The 13,730-nt window shown below is 37.8% G+C and overlaps 19 non-coding genes across 19 annotated transcripts; all 19 read right to left on the bottom strand.

Moving 5' to 3' along the window:
• Positions 1-961: 961 nt before the first annotated feature.
• Positions 962-1,044, bottom strand: trnal-aag (transfer RNA leucine (anticodon AAG)). The gene has a single exon. It is a non-coding gene; the product is annotated as a tRNA-Leu (tRNA).
• A 455-nt stretch (positions 1,045-1,499) lies between these two features.
• Positions 1,500-1,582, bottom strand: trnal-aag (transfer RNA leucine (anticodon AAG)). The gene has a single exon. It is a non-coding gene; the product is annotated as a tRNA-Leu (tRNA).
• A 455-nt stretch (positions 1,583-2,037) lies between these two features.
• On the bottom strand, positions 2,038-2,120 carry trnal-aag (transfer RNA leucine (anticodon AAG)). Its single transcript has one exon. It is a non-coding gene; the product is annotated as a tRNA-Leu (tRNA).
• Positions 2,121-3,113: 993 nt separating this feature from the next.
• trnal-aag (transfer RNA leucine (anticodon AAG)) lies at positions 3,114-3,196 on the bottom strand. The gene has a single exon. It is a non-coding gene; the product is annotated as a tRNA-Leu (tRNA).
• A 458-nt stretch (positions 3,197-3,654) lies between these two features.
• Positions 3,655-3,737, bottom strand: trnal-aag (transfer RNA leucine (anticodon AAG)). Its single transcript has one exon. It is a non-coding gene; the product is annotated as a tRNA-Leu (tRNA).
• A 455-nt stretch (positions 3,738-4,192) lies between these two features.
• Positions 4,193-4,275, bottom strand: trnal-aag (transfer RNA leucine (anticodon AAG)). The gene has a single exon. It is a non-coding gene; the product is annotated as a tRNA-Leu (tRNA).
• Positions 4,276-4,733: 458 nt separating this feature from the next.
• Positions 4,734-4,816, bottom strand: trnal-aag (transfer RNA leucine (anticodon AAG)). The gene has a single exon. It is a non-coding gene; the product is annotated as a tRNA-Leu (tRNA).
• A 454-nt stretch (positions 4,817-5,270) lies between these two features.
• Positions 5,271-5,353, bottom strand: trnal-aag (transfer RNA leucine (anticodon AAG)). Its single transcript has one exon. It is a non-coding gene; the product is annotated as a tRNA-Leu (tRNA).
• Positions 5,354-6,347: 994 nt separating this feature from the next.
• Positions 6,348-6,430, bottom strand: trnal-aag (transfer RNA leucine (anticodon AAG)). The gene has a single exon. It is a non-coding gene; the product is annotated as a tRNA-Leu (tRNA).
• A 455-nt stretch (positions 6,431-6,885) lies between these two features.
• On the bottom strand, positions 6,886-6,968 carry trnal-aag (transfer RNA leucine (anticodon AAG)). The gene has a single exon. It is a non-coding gene; the product is annotated as a tRNA-Leu (tRNA).
• A 458-nt stretch (positions 6,969-7,426) lies between these two features.
• Positions 7,427-7,509, bottom strand: trnal-aag (transfer RNA leucine (anticodon AAG)). Its single transcript has one exon. It is a non-coding gene; the product is annotated as a tRNA-Leu (tRNA).
• Positions 7,510-7,964: 455 nt separating this feature from the next.
• On the bottom strand, positions 7,965-8,047 carry trnal-aag (transfer RNA leucine (anticodon AAG)). Its single transcript has one exon. It is a non-coding gene; the product is annotated as a tRNA-Leu (tRNA).
• Positions 8,048-8,502: 455 nt separating this feature from the next.
• Positions 8,503-8,585, bottom strand: trnal-aag (transfer RNA leucine (anticodon AAG)). Its single transcript has one exon. It is a non-coding gene; the product is annotated as a tRNA-Leu (tRNA).
• A 991-nt stretch (positions 8,586-9,576) lies between these two features.
• Positions 9,577-9,659, bottom strand: trnal-aag (transfer RNA leucine (anticodon AAG)). The gene has a single exon. It is a non-coding gene; the product is annotated as a tRNA-Leu (tRNA).
• Positions 9,660-10,117: 458 nt separating this feature from the next.
• Positions 10,118-10,200, bottom strand: trnal-aag (transfer RNA leucine (anticodon AAG)). Its single transcript has one exon. It is a non-coding gene; the product is annotated as a tRNA-Leu (tRNA).
• A 455-nt stretch (positions 10,201-10,655) lies between these two features.
• Positions 10,656-10,738, bottom strand: trnal-aag (transfer RNA leucine (anticodon AAG)). The gene has a single exon. It is a non-coding gene; the product is annotated as a tRNA-Leu (tRNA).
• Positions 10,739-11,732: 994 nt separating this feature from the next.
• trnal-aag (transfer RNA leucine (anticodon AAG)) lies at positions 11,733-11,815 on the bottom strand. Its single transcript has one exon. It is a non-coding gene; the product is annotated as a tRNA-Leu (tRNA).
• Positions 11,816-12,270: 455 nt separating this feature from the next.
• Positions 12,271-12,353, bottom strand: trnal-aag (transfer RNA leucine (anticodon AAG)). Its single transcript has one exon. It is a non-coding gene; the product is annotated as a tRNA-Leu (tRNA).
• Positions 12,354-12,808: 455 nt separating this feature from the next.
• Positions 12,809-12,891, bottom strand: trnal-aag (transfer RNA leucine (anticodon AAG)). Its single transcript has one exon. It is a non-coding gene; the product is annotated as a tRNA-Leu (tRNA).
• Positions 12,892-13,730: the final 839 nt, after the last annotated feature.

The raw sequence follows: 13,730 nt of genomic DNA, 5'->3' as shown, positions 1-13,730 counted from the left end.
AAATACCAGGATGTCCATTATTGACTATGTTGTTGAATTCCTTATCTTTTGTACAACACAGCATGAAATATCAGATTTGATATCGTGCCGTGCTGGAGCGTCATTTCTTGAGGCACTGTGTGTAGCATTGACATAAGTGCATTTTTAAGGTAGATTACTTTGTTACATTATGGCCTTTTTTCAAGGTTTACCTTCCAACGTCATTTTTTGGACTTACAAAACCTAAACACTTCTGGCAGCAATACGTTTCCAAAGTTGAAAAATTAAGTCAAAAGTGGTTTGTATTTTATGGTATGTCGAGAGCATTTAAATGCATTAATTTCTTTGTGATTACAACTTCTGTAACTTAACATAAAATCCATCTCTGATCTTCGTTTCCAAATACCTTTCAACAAACATATCCAACAAAGAAGCGAGTCCATTTGTCAGAAGTCGGATTTGAACCCACGCCTCGAGGGGAGACTGCGACCTTAACGCAGCGCCTTAGACCACTCGGCCATCCTGACTTGAAAATCATGTAAGGCATTGAAATTATAATAAATACCAGGATGTCCATTATTGACTATGTTGTTGAATTCCTTATCTTTTGTACAACACATTATGAAATATCAGATTTGATATCGTGCTGTGCTGGAGTGTCATTTCTTGAGGCACTTTGTGTAGCATTGACATAAGTGCATTTTTAAGGTAGATTACTTTGTTACATTATGGCCTTTTTTCCAGGTTTACCTTCCAACGTCATTTTTTGGACTTACAAAACCTAAACACTTCTGGCAGCAATACGTTTCCAAAGTTGAAAAATTAAGTCAAAAGTGGTTTGTATTTCATGGTATGTCGAGAGCATTTAAATGCATTAATTTCTTTGTGATTACACCATCTGTAACTTAACATAAAATCCATCTCTGATCTTCGTTTCCAAATACCTTTCAACAAACATATCCAACGAAGAAGCGAGAGCATTTGTCAGAAGTGGGATTCGAAACCACGCCTCCAGGGGAGACTGCGACCTTAACGCAGCGCCTTAGACCACTCGGCCATCCTGACTTAAAAATGATGTAAGGCATTGAAATTATAATAAATACCAGGATGTCCTTTATTGACTATGTTGGTGAATTCCTTATCTTTTGTACAACACAGCATGAAATATCAGATGTGATATAGTGCCGTGCTGGAGCGTCATTTCTTGAGGCACTGTGTGTAGCATTGACATAAGTGCATTTTTAAGGTAGATTACTTTGTTACATTATGGCCTTTTTTCCAGGTTTACCTTCCAACGTCATTTTTTGGACTTACAAAACCTAAACACTTCTGGCAGCAATACGTTTCCAAAGTTGAAAAATTAAGTCAAAAGTGGTTTGTATTTTATGGTATGTCGAGAGCATTTAAATGCATTAATTTCTTTGTGATTACAACATCTGTAACTTAACATAAAATCCATCTCTGATCTTCGTTTCCAAATACCTTTCAACAAACATATCCAACGAAGAAGCGAGAGCATTTGTCAGAAGTGGGATTTGAACCCACGCCTCCAGGGGAGACTGCGACCTTAACGCAGCGCCTTAGACCACTCGGCCATCCTGACTTGAAAATGATGTAAGGCATTGAAATTATAATAAATACCAGGATGTCCTTTATAGACTATGTTGTTGAATTCCGCATCTTTTGTACAACACAGCATGAAATATCAGATTTGATATTGTGCCGTGCTGAAGCGTCATTTCTTGAGGCACTGTGTGTAGCATTGACATAAGTGCATTTTTAAGGTAGATTACTTTGTTACATTATGGCCTTTTTTCCAGGTTTACCTTCCAACGTCATTTTTTGGACTTACAAAACCTAAACACTTCTGGCAGCAATACGTTTCCAAAGTTGAAAAATTAAGTCAAAAGTGGTTTGTATTTTATGGTATGTCGAGAGCATTTAAATGCATTAATTTCTTTGTGATTACAACATCTGTAACTTAACATAAAATCCATCTCTGATCTTCGTTTCCAAATACCTTTCAATAAACATATCCAACGAAGAAGCGAGAGCATTTGTCAGAAGTGGGATTTGAACCCACGCCTCCAGGGGAGACTGCGACCTTAACGCAGCGCCTTAGACCACTCGGCCATCCTGACTTGAAAATCATGTAAGGCATTGAAATTATAATAAATACCAGGATGTCCATTATTGACTATGTTGTTGAATTCCTTATCTTTTGTACAACACAGCATGAAATATCAGATTTGATATCGTGCCGTGCTGGAGCGTCATTTCTTGAGGCACTGTGTGTAGCATTGACATAAGTGCATTTTTAAGGTAGATTACTTTGTTACATTATGGCCTTTTTTCCAGGTTTACCTTCCAACGTCATTTTTTGGACTTACAAAACCTAAACACTTCTGGCAGCAATACGTTTCCAAAGTTGAAAAATTAAGTCAAAAGTGGTTTGTATTTTATGGTATGTCGAGAGCATTTAAATGCATTAATTTCTTTGTGATTACAACTTCTGTAACTTAACATAAAATCCATCTCTGATCTTCGTTTCCAAATACCTTTCAACAAACATATCCAACAAAGAAGCGAGTCCATTTGTCAGAAGTCGGATTTGAACCCACGCCTCGAGGGGAGACTGCGACCTTAACGCAGCGCCTTAGACCACTCGGCCATCCTGACTTGAAAATCATGTAAGGCATTGAAATTATAATAAATACCAGGATGTCCATTATTGACTATGTTGTTGAATTCCTTATCTTTTGTACAACACAGCATGAAATATCAGATTTGATATCGTGCTGTGCTGGAGTGTCATTTCTTGAGGCACTTTGTGTAGCATTGACATAAGTGCATTTTTAAGGTAGATTACTTTGTTACATTATGGCCTTTTTTCCAGGTTTACCTTCCAACGTCATTTTTTGGACTTACAAAACCTAAACACTTCTGGCAGCAATACGTTTCCAAAGTTGAAAAATTAAGTCAAAAGTGGTTTGTATTTCATGGTATGTCGAGAGCATTTAAATGCATTAATTTCTTTGTGATTACACCATCTGTAACTTAACATAAAATCCATCTCTGATCTTCGTTTCCAAATACCTTTCAACAAACATATCCAACGAAGAAGCGAGAGCATTTGTCAGAAGTGGGATTTGAAACCACGCCTCCAGGGGAGACTGCGACCTTAACGCAGCGCCTTAGACCACTCGGCCATCCTGACTTAAAAATGATGTAAGGCATTGAAATTATAATAAATACCAGGATGTCCTTTATTGACTATGTTGGTGAATTCCTTATCTTTTGTACAACACAGCATGAAATATCAGATGTGATATAGTGCCGTGCTGGAGCGTCATTTCTTGAGGCACTGTGTGTAGCATTGACATAAGTGCATTTTTAAGGTAGATTACTTTGTTACATTATGGCCTGTTTTCAAGGTTTACCTTCCAACCTCATGTTTTGGACTTACAAAACCTAAACACTTCTGGCAGCAATACGTTTCCAAAGTTGAAAAATTAAGTCAAAAGTGGTTTGTATTTTATGGTATGTCGAGAGCATTTAAATGCATTAATTTCTTTGTGATTACAACATCTGTAACTTAACATAAAATCCATCTCTGATCTTCGTTTCCAAATACCTTTCAACAAACAACATATCCAACGAAGAAGCGAGAGCATTTGTCAGAAGTGGGATTTGAACCCACGCCTCCAGGGGAGACTGCGACCTTAACGCAGCGCCTTAGACCACTCGGCCATCCTGACTTAAAAATGATGTAAGGCATTTAAATTATAATAAATACCAGGATGTCCTTTATTGACTATGTTGGTGAATTCCTTATCTTTTCTACAACACAGCATGAAATATCAGATGTGATATAGTGCCGTGCTGGAGCGTCATTTCTTGAGGCACTGTGTGTAGCATTGACATAAGTGCATTTTTAAGGTAGATTACTTTGTTACATTATGGCCTGTTTTCAAGGTTTACCTTCCAACCTCATGTTTTGGACTTACAAAACCTAAACACTTCTGGCAGCAATACGTTTCCAAAGTTGAAAAATTAAGTCAAAAGTGGTTTGTATTTTATGGTATGTCGAGAGCATTTAAATGCATTAATTTCTTTGTGATTACAACTTCTGTAACTTAACATAAAATCCATCTCTGATCTTCGTTTCCAAATACCTTTCAACAAACATATCCAACGAAGAAGCGAGACCATTTGTCAGAAGTGGGATTTGAACCCACGCCTCCAGGGGAGACTGCGACCTTAACGCAGCGCCTTAGACCACTCGGCCATCCTGACTTAAAATCGATGTAAGGCATTGAAATTATAATAAATACCAGGATGTCCTTTATTGACTATGTTGGTGAATTCCGCATCTTTTGTACAACACAGCATGAAATATCAGATGTGATATAGTGCCGTGCTGGAGCGTCATTTCTTGAGGCACTGTGTGTAGCATTGACATAAGTGCATTTTTAAGGTAGATTACTTTGTTACATTATGGCCTGTTTTCAAGGTTTACCTTCCAACCTCATGTTTTGGACTTACAAAACCTAAACACTTCTGGCAGCAATACGTTTCCAAAGTTGAAAAATTAAGTCAAAAGTGGTTTGTATTTTATGGTATGTCGAGAGCATTTAAATGCATTAATTTCTTTGTGATTACAACATCTGTAACTTAACATAAAATCCATCTCTGATCTTCGTTTCCAAATACCTTTCAACAAACAACATATCCAACGAAGAAGCGAGACCATTTGTCAGAAGTGGGATTTGAACCCACGCCTCCAGGGAAGACTGCGACCTTAACGCAGCGCCTTAGACCACTCGGCCATCCTGACTTGAAAATGATGTAAGGCATTGAAATTATAATAAATACCAGGATGTCCTTTATTGACTATGTTGTTGAATTCCTTATCTTTTGTACAACACAGCATGAAATATCAGATGTGATATAGTGCCGTGCTGGAGCGTCATTTCTTGAGGCACTGTGTGTAGCATTGACATAAGTGCATTTTTAAGGTAGATTACTTTGTTACATTATGGCCTTTTTTAAGGTTTACCTTCCAACGTCATTTTTTGGACTTACAAAACCTAAACACTTCTGGCAGCAATACGTTTCCAAAGTTGAAAAATTAAGTCAAAAGTGGTTTGTATTTTATGGTATGTCGAGAGCATTTAAATGCATTAATTTCTTTGTGATTACAACTTCTGTAACTTAACATAAAATCCATCTCTGATCTTCGTTTCCAAATACCTTTCAACAAACATATCCAACGAAGAAGCGAGACCATTTGTCAGAAGTGGGATTTGAACCCACGCCTCCAGGGGAGACTGCGACCTTAACGCAGCGCCTTAGACCACTCGGCCATCCTGACTTGAAAATGATGTAAGGCATAGAAATTATAATAAATACCAGGATGTCCTTTATTGACTATGTTGTTGAATTCCGCATCTTTTGTACAACACAGCATGAAATATCAGATGTGATATAGTGCCGTGCTGGAGCGTCATTTCTTGAGGCACTGTGTGTAGCATTGACATAAGTGCATTTTTAAGGTAGATTACTTTGTTACATTATGGCCTGTTTTCAAGGTTTACCTTCCAACCTCATGTTTTGGACTTACAAAACCTAAACACTTCTGGCAGCAATACGTTTCCAAAGTTGAAAAATTAAGTCAAAAGTGGTTTGTATTTTATGGTATGTCGAGAGCATTTAAATGCATTAATTTCTTTGTGATTACAACATCTGTAACTTAACATAAAATCCATCTCTGATCTTCGTTTCCAAATACCTTTCAACAAACATATCCAACGAAGAAGCGAGACCATTTGTCAGAAGTCGGATTTGAACCCACGCCTCCAGGGGAGACTGCGACCTTAACGCAGCGCCTTAGACCACTCGGCCATCCTCACTTGAAAATGATGTAAGGCATTGAAATTATAATAAATACCAGGATGTCCTTTATTGACTGTTGGTGAATTCCTTATCTTTTCTACAACACAGCATGAAATATCAGATGTGATATAGTGCCGTGCTGGAGCGTCATTTCTTGAGGCACTGTGTGTAGCATTGACATAAGTGCATTTTTAAGGTAGATTACTTTGTTACATTATGGCCTGTTTTCAAGGTTTACCTTCCAACCTCATGTTTTGGACTTACAAAACCTAAACACTTCTGGCAGCAATACGTTTCCAAAGTTGAAAAATTAAGTCAAAAGTGGTTTGTATTTTATGGTATGTCGAGAGCATTTAAATGCATTAATTTCTTTGTGATTACAACATCTGTAACTTAACATAAAATCCATCTCTGATCTTCGTTTCCAAATACCTTTCAACAAACAACATATCCAACGAAGAAGCGAGACCATTTGTCAGAAGTGGGATTTGAACCCACGCCTCCAGGGAAGACTGCGACCTTAACGCAGCGCCTTAGACCACTCGGCCATCCTGACTTGAAAATGATGTAAGGCATTGAAATTATAATAAATACCAGGATGTCCTTTATTGACTATGTTGTTGAATTCCTTATCTTTTGTACAACACAGCATGAAATATCAGATGTGATATAGTGCCGTGCTGGAGCGTCATTTCTTGAGGCACTGTGTGTAGCATTGACATAAGTGCATTTTTAAGGTAGATTACTTTGTTACATTATGGCCTTTTTTTAAGGTTTACCTTCCAACGTCATTTTTTGGACTTACAAAACCTAAACACTTCTGGCAGCAATACGTTTCCAAAGTTGAAAAATTAAGTCAAAAGTGGTTTGTATTTTATGGTATGTCGAGAGCATTTAAATGCATTAATTTCTTTGTGATTACAACTTCTGTAACTTAACATAAAATCCATCTCTGATCTTCGTTTCCAAATACCTTTCAACAAACATATCCAACGAAGAAGCGAGACCATTTGTCAGAAGTGGGATTTGAACCCACGCCTCCAGGGGAGACTGCGACCTTAACGCAGCGCCTTAGACCACTCGGCCATCCTGACTTGAAAATGATGTAAGGCATAGAAATTATAATAAATACCAGGATGTCCTTTATTGACTATGTTGTTGAATTCCGCATCTTTTGTACAACACAGCATGAAATATCAGATGTGATATAGTGCCGTGCTGGAGCGTCATTTCTTGAGGCACTGTGTGTAGCATTGACATAAGTGCATTTTTAAGGTAGATTACTTTGTTACATTATGGCCTGTTTTCAAGGTTTACCTTCCAACCTCATGTTTTGGACTTACAAAACCTAAACACTTCTGGCAGCAATACGTTTCCAAAGTTGAAAAATTAAGTCAAAAGTGGTTTGTATTTTATGGTATGTCGAGAGCATTTAAATGCATTAATTTCTTTGTGATTACAACATCTGTAACTTAACATAAAATCCATCTCTGATCTTCGTTTCCAAATACCTTTCAACAAACAACATATCCAACGAAGAAGCGAGACCATTTGTCAGAAGTGGGATTTGAACCCACGCCTCCAGGGAAGACTGCGACCTTAACGCAGCGCCTTAGACCACTCGGCCATCCTGACTTGAAAATGATGTAAGGCATTGAAATTATAATAAATACCAGGATGTCCTTTATTGACTATGTTGTTGAATTCCTTATCTTTTGTACAACACAGCATGAAATATCAGATGTGATATAGTGCCGTGCTGGAGCGTCATTTCTTGAGGCACTGTGTGTAGCATTGACATAAGTGCATTTTTAAGGTAGATTACTTTGTTACATTATGGCCTTTTTTTAAGGTTTACCTTCCAACGTCATTTTTTGGACTTACAAAACCTAAACACTTCTGGCAGCAATACGTTTCCAAAGTTGAAAAATTAAGTCAAAAGTGGTTTGTATTTTATGGTATGTCGAGAGCATTTAAATGCATTAATTTCTTTGTGATTACAACTTCTGTAACTTAACATAAAATCCATCTCTGATCTTCGTTTCCAAATACCTTTCAACAAACATATCCAACGAAGAAGCGAGACCATTTGTCAGAAGTGGGATTTGAACCCACGCCTCCAGGGGAGACTGCGACCTTAACGCAGCGCCTTAGACCACTCGGCCATCCTGACTTGAAAATGATGTAAGGCATAGAAATTATAATAAATACCAGGATGTCCTTTATTGACTATGTTGTTGAATTCCGCATCTTTTGTACAACACAGCATGAAATATCAGATGTGATATAGTGCCGTGCTGGAGCGTCATTTCTTGAGGCACTGTGTGTAGCATTGACATAAGTGCATTTTTAAGGTAGATTACTTTGTTACATTATGGCCTGTTTTCAAGGTTTACCTTCCAACCTCATGTTTTGGACTTACAAAACCTAAACACTTCTGGCAGCAATACGTTTCCAAAGTTGAAAAATTAAGTCAAAAGTGGTTTGTATTTTATGGTATGTCGAGAGCATTTAAATGCATTAATTTCTTTGTGATTACAACATCTGTAACTTAACATAAAATCCATCTCTGATCTTCGTTTCCAAATACCTTTCAACAAACATATCCAACGAAGAAGCGAGACCATTTGTCAGAAGTGGGATTTGAACCCACGCCTCCAGGGGAGACTGCGACCTTAACGCAGCGCCTTAGACCACTCGGCCATCCTGACTTGAAAATGATGTAAGGCATAGAAATTATAATAAATACCAGGATGTCCTTTATTGACTATGTTGTTGAATTCCGCATCTTTTGTACAACACAGCATGAAATATCAGATGTGATATAGTGCCGTGCTGGAGCGTCATTTCTTGAGGCACTGTGTGTAGCATTGACATAAGTGCATTTTTAAGGTAGATTACTTTGTTACATTATGGCCTGTTTTCAAGGTTTACCTTCCAACCTCATGTTTTGGACTTACAAAACCTAAACACTTCTGGCAGCAATACGTTTCCAAAGTTGAAAAATTAAGTCAAAAGTGGTTTGTATTTTATGGTATGTCGAGAGCATTTAAATGCATTAATTTCTTTGTGATTACAACATCTGTAACTTAACATAAAATCCATCTCTGATCTTCGTTTCCAAATACCTATCAACAAACATATCCAACGAAGAAGCGAGACCATTTGTCAGAAGTCGGATTTGAACCCACGCCTCCAGGGGAGACTGCGACCTTAACGCAGCGCCTTAGACCACTCGGCCATCCTCACTTGAAAATGATGTAAGGCATTGAAATTATAATAAATACCAGGATGTCCTTTATTGACTGTTGGTGAATTCCTTATCTTTTCTACAACACAGCATGAAATATCAGATGTGATATAGTGCCGTGCTGGAGCGTCATTTCTTGAGGCACTGTGTGTAGCATTGACATAAGTGCATTTTTAAGGTAGATTACTTTGTTACATTATGGCCTGTTTTCAAGGTTTACCTTCCAACCTCATGTTTTGGACTTACAAAACCTAAACACTTCTGGCAGCAATACGTTTCCAAAGTTGAAAAATTAAGTCAAAAGTGGTTTGTATTTTATGGTATGTCGAGAGCATTTAAATGCATTAATTTCTTTGTGATTACAACTTCTGTAACTTAACATAAAATCCATCTCTGATCTTCGTTTCCAAATACCTTTCAACAAACATATCCAACGAAGAAGCGAGACCATTTGTCAGAAGTGGGATTTGAACCCACGCCTCCAGGGGAGACTGCGACCTTAACGCAGCGCCTTAGACCACTCGGCCATCCTGACTTAAAATCGATGTAAGGCATTGAAATTATAATAAATACCAGGATGTCCTTTATTGACTATGTTGGTGAATTCCGCATCTTTTGTACAACACAGCATGAAATATCAGATGTGATATAGTGCCGTGCTGGAGCGTCATTTCTTGAGGCACTGTGTGTAGCATTGACATAAGTGCATTTTTAAGGTAGATTACTTTGTTACATTATGGCCTGTTTTCAAGGTTTACCTTCCAACCTCATGTTTTGGACTTACAAAACCTAAACACTTCTGGCAGCAATACGTTTCCAAAGTTGAAAAATTAAGTCAAAAGTGGTTTGTATTTTATGGTATGTCGAGAGCATTTAAATGCATTAATTTCTTTGTGATTACAACATCTGTAACTTAACATAAAATCCATCTCTGATCTTCGTTTCCAAATACCTTTCAACAAACAACATATCCAACGAAGAAGCGAGACCATTTGTCAGAAGTGGGATTTGAACCCACGCCTCCAGGGAAGACTGCGACCTTAACGCAGCGCCTTAGACCACTCGGCCATCCTGACTTGAAAATGATGTAAGGCATTGAAATTATAATAAATACCAGGATGTCCTTTATTGACTATGTTGTTGAATTCCTTATCTTTTGTACAACACAGCATGAAATATCAGATGTGATATAGTGCCGTGCTGGAGCGTCATTTCTTGAGGCACTGTGTGTAGCATTGACATAAGTGCATTTTTAAGGTAGATTACTTTGTTACATTATGGCCTTTTTTTAAGGTTTACCTTCCAACGTCATTTTTTGGACTTACAAAACCTAAACACTTCTGGCAGCAATACGTTTCCAAAGTTGAAAAATTAAGTCAAAAGTGGTTTGTATTTTATGGTATGTCGAGAGCATTTAAATGCATTAATTTCTTTGTGATTACAACTTCTGTAACTTAACATAAAATCCATCTCTGATCTTCGTTTCCAAATACCTTTCAACAAACATATCCAACGAAGAAGCGAGACCATTTGTCAGAAGTGGGATTTGAACCCACGCCTCCAGGGGAGACTGCGACCTTAACGCAGCGCCTTAGACCACTCGGCCATCCTGACTTGAAAATGATGTAAGGCATAGAAATTATAATAAATACCAGGATGTCCTTTATTGACTATGTTGTTGAATTCCGCATCTTTTGTACAACACAGCATGAAATATCAGATGTGATATAGTGCCGTGCTGGAGCGTCATTTCTTGAGGCACTGTGTGTAGCATTGACATAAGTGCATTTTTAAGGTAGATTACTTTGTTACATTATGGCCTGTTTTCAAGGTTTACCTTCCAACCTCATGTTTTGGACTTACAAAACCTAAACACTTCTGGCAGCAATACGTTTCCAAAGTTGAAAAATTAAGTCAAAAGTGGTTTGTATTTTATGGTATGTCGAGAGCATTTAAATGCATTAATTTCTTTGTGATTACAACATCTGTAACTTAACATAAAATCCATCTCTGATCTTCGTTTCCAAATACCTTTCAACAAACATATCCAACGAAGAAGCGAGACCATTTGTCAGAAGTCGGATTTGAACCCACGCCTCCAGGGGAGACTGCGACCTTAACGCAGCGCCTTAGACCACTCGGCCATCCTCACTTGAAAATGATGTAAGGCATTGAAATTATAATAAATACCAGGATGTCCTTTATTAACTGTTGGTGAATTCCTTATCTTTTCTACAACACAGCATGAAATATCAGATGTGATATAGTGCCGTGCTGGAGCGTCATTTCTTGAGGCACTGTGTGTAGCATTGACATAAGTGCATTTTTAAGGTAGATTACTTTGTTACATTATGGCCTGTTTTCAAGGTTTACCTTCCAACCTCATGTTTTGGACTTACAAAACCTAAACACTTCTGGCAGCAATACGTTTCCAAAGTTGAAAAATTAAGTCAAAAGTGGTTTGTATTTTATGGTATGTCGAGAGCATTTAAATGCATTAATTTCTTTGTGATTACAACATCTGTAACTTAACATAAAATCCATCTCTGATCTTCGTTTCCAAATACCTTTCAACAAACAACATATCCAACGAAGAAGCGAGACCATTTGTCAGAAGTGGGATTTGAACCCACGCCTCCAGGGAAGACTGCGACCTTAACGCAGCGCCTTAGACCACTCGGCCATCCTGACTTGAAAATGATGTAAGGCATTGAAATTATAATAAATACCAGGATGTCCTTTATTGACTATGTTGTTGAATTCCTTATCTTTTGTACAACACAGCATGAAATATCAGATGTGATATAGTGCCGTGCTGGAGCGTCATTTCTTGAGGCACTGTGTGTAGCATTGACATAAGTGCATTTTTAAGGTAGATTACTTTGTTACATTATGGCCTTTTTTTAAGGTTTACCTTCCAACGTCATTTTTTGGACTTACAAAACCTAAACACTTCTGGCAGCAATACGTTTCCAAAGTTGAAAAATTAAGTCAAAAGTGGTTTGTATTTTATGGTATGTCGAGAGCATTTAAATGCATTAATTTCTTTGTGATTACAACTTCTGTAACTTAACATAAAATCCATCTCTGATCTTCGTTTCCAAATACCTTTCAACAAACATATCCAACGAAGAAGCGAGACCATTTGTCAGAAGTGGGATTTGAACCCACGCCTCCAGGGGAGACTGCGACCTTAACGCAGCGCCTTAGACCACTCGGCCATCCTGACTTGAAAATGATGTAAGGCATAGAAATTATAATAAATACCAGGATGTCCTTTATTGACTATGTTGTTGAATTCCGCATCTTTTGTACAACACAGCATGAAATATCAGATGTGATATAGTGCCGTGCTGGAGCGTCATTTCTTGAGGCACTGTGTGTAGCATTGACATAAGTGCATTTTTAAGGTAGATTACTTTGTTACATTATGGCCTGTTTTCAAGGTTTACCTTCCAACCTCATGTTTTGGACTTACAAAACCTAAACACTTCTGGCAGCAATACGTTTCCAAAGTTGAAAAATTAAGTCAAAAGTGGTTTGTATTTTATGGTATGTCGAGAGCATTTAAATGCATTAATTTCTTTGTGATTACAACATCTGTAACTTAACATAAAATCCATCTCTGATCTTCGTTTCCAAATACCTTTCAACAAACATATCCAACGAAGAAGCGAGACCATTTGTCAGAAGTGGGATTTGAACCCACGCCTCCAGGGGAGACTGCGACCTTAACGCAGCGCCTTAGACCACTCGGCCATCCTGACTTGAAAATGATGTAAGGCATAGAAATTATAATAAATACCAGGATGTCCTTTATTGACTATGTTGTTGAATTCCGCATCTTTTGTACAACACAGCATGAAATATCAGATGTGATATAGTGCCGTGCTGGAGCGTCATTTCTTGAGGCACTGTGTGTAGCATTGACATAAGTGCATTTTTAAGGTAGATTACTTTGTTACATTATGGCCTGTTTTCAAGGTTTACCTTCCAACCTCATGTTTTGGACTTACAAAACCTAAACACTTCTGGCAGCAATACGTTTCCAAAGTTGAAAAATTAAGTCAAAAGTGGTTTGTATTTTATGGTATGTCGAGAGCATTTAAATGCATTAATTTCTTTGTGATTACAACATCTGTAACTTAACATAAAATCCATCTCTGATCTTCGTTTCCAAATACCTATCAACAAACATATCCAACGAAGAAGCGAGACCATTTGTCAGAAGTCGGATTTGAACCCACGCCTCCAGGGGAGACTGCGACCTTAACGCAGCGCCTTAGACCACTCGGCCATCCTCACTTGAAAATGATGTAAGGCATTGAAATTATAATAAATACCAGGATGTCCTTTATTGACTGTTGGTGAATTCCTTATCTTTTCTACAACACAGCATGAAATATCAGATGTGATATAGTGCCGTGCTGGAGCGTCATTTCTTGAGGCACTGTGTGTAGCATTGACATAAGTGCATTTTTAAGGTAGATTACTTTGTTACATTATGGCCTGTTTTCAAGGTTTACCTTCCAACCTCATGTTTTGGACTTACAAAACCTAAACACTTCTGGCAGCAATACGTTTTCAAAGTTGAAAAATTAAGTCA

This window comes from Pungitius pungitius, chromosome 5, assembly GCF_949316345.1.
Source record: "Pungitius pungitius chromosome 5, fPunPun2.1, whole genome shotgun sequence".
Taxonomy (NCBI): Eukaryota; Metazoa; Chordata; class Actinopteri; order Perciformes; family Gasterosteidae; genus Pungitius; species Pungitius pungitius.
The sequence above is the reverse complement of the archived record's forward strand: the minus strand, read 5'-3'. Positions and strand labels throughout refer to the sequence as shown.